We start from the raw sequence: 2,385 nt of genomic DNA on the forward strand, positions 1-2,385 counted from the left end.
AATTTACAGTAGAATGAATTTGAGGAGGATTCTCAATTAACAATGATACATTAAATCGATTTTACTCATTTCATTTTATTTTACCATTTTTAATTTTAATAATAGTTTTTATACATTTAATTATTCTTCATATTACAGGATCTTCTAATCCTATCCATTCAAAATTAAATATTTACAAAATTAACTTTCATCCATATTTTTCAATTAAAGATTTAATTACGATAATATTAATTTTCATACTATTTATACTTATTAATTTACAAGAACCCTATATATTAGGAGATCCGGATAATTTTAAAATAGCAAATCCAATAATTACCCCAATTCATATTAAACCTGAATGATACTTTTTATTTGCATATTCAATTCTACGAACAATTCCTAATAAATTAGGAGGAGTAATTATACTTTTCATATCAATTTTTATTTTATATATTAATTCCATTAATTAACTCAAATAACTTAAAAAATAATAAATTTTATTTTATTAATAAAATTTTTTATTGATGATTTATTAATATCTTTATTATATTAACTTGACTTGGTAAACAAATAATTGAATATCCTTATACAAATTTAAATATATTATTTACATTATTATATTTTATATATTTAATTTTATCATTTTCAATAAATAATATTTGAGATATACTTCTAAAAAAAAATAATTAGTTAATGAACTTGAAAAAGTATATGACTTGAAATCATACTATAGAAATAAAATTTTCTATTAACTTTAAATTAATTAAACACATAAATTTAAATTTATTAAATTAAAATAAAATTTATTTTAAATTACACATATATGCATATATATATGTATATAAATATTACTATTAAATTACCTTCAGTTAAAATTAAAATTTTAAATATTAATATCATTATTTAAATAATTAAATTTATTAAAATAAATATTCTTATATTTTAAAAATAAAATCTTAAGAAAATATTTAATCTTTATCAATTTCTTAAATTAAAAAATTTTTTTAATAAAATTAAAATACAATTAAAACAATTAACTCTTTTATTAAATATACATAAATCAAATATATTAAAATTAATACCAATAATTCAATTCAACATATTATTATTAATTTATCATATCGAATTCGTGGCAAAACCCCACGAATTATAATTAATAAAATTAAATGAAAAAAATAAATTATTATAAATCTTAAAGATCATCAATTTATACCAAAAAATATTATTGTTAATAATAACCTTATAAACATAATATTTATATATTCAGATAAAAAAATTAACACAAATAATCTTCTATAATATTCAATATTAAAGCCAGAAACTAACTCAGATTCTCCCTCGATTAAATCAAAAGGAACTCGATTTAAATCAATTAATGAACTAATAATAAAAATAATATATAAAGGATATACAAAAATAAAAAAATATACATTAAATTGAAATTTTATAAATATAAAAAAAGAATAATTTTCAATTAAAATTATTAATAAAAAAAAAATTAAAAACAATAAAATTTCAAATGAAATTATCTGAGATATAGAACGTAACGAACCTAAAATTGAATAATTACATAAAGATACTCAACCAATAATTATAATTGGATAAACTATTAAACTTAAAATTAATATTAAAAAAATAATTCTATAATCAATATAAAAAAAAGAATATATTCAAGGATAAATAAATCACCAATATAAAAGACAAAAAAAATATAATTATTGGTCTATATAAATATAAATTATTAAAATTAAAAAAAAAAAATTCTTTAAATAACAATTTTAAGGCATCTCTAAAAGGCTGAAACAAACCTTTTATAAATATCTTATTTGGACCTTTTCGTAATTGAATATATCCTAATATTTTACGTTCAAATAAAGTTAAAAAAGCTACTCTAATTAAAATTATCAATATCATTAATAAAACATTTAAAAAAAAAATTATTATATATTATAATCCTATTATAATTTATTTAAATCCTAAATTTAATGCACTAAATTTGCTAATATAATAAAAATTATTAATTAACACTCAAATATAATTTAATTAAAAATTATAGTCCTTTCGTACAAATAATTTATTTATTTTTATAGATAGAAACCAATCTGACTCACGTCGATTTGAACTCAAATCATGTAAGATTTTAAAAGTCGAACAGACTTAATTATTAAACTTCTGCATTTAAAATTTATCTTAATTCAACATCGAGGTCGCAATCATCTTTATTAATATGGTCTTTAAAAAGATATTACGCTGTTATCCCTAAGGTAATTTATTCTTTTAATTTATAATACAAGATCATTAACTATTCTTAAATTAAAGTTTATATTTAAAATAAAGTTTTTTAAATTTAACAATCCTCCCAATTAAATATTTATATTTAAAAATAATCGTAATCTAAATATA

Source organism: Bombus vancouverensis, unplaced genomic scaffold, assembly GCF_051014615.1.
Source record: "Bombus vancouverensis nearcticus unplaced genomic scaffold, iyBomVanc1_principal scaffold0148, whole genome shotgun sequence".
NCBI lineage: Eukaryota > Metazoa > Arthropoda > Insecta > Hymenoptera > Apidae > Bombus > Bombus vancouverensis.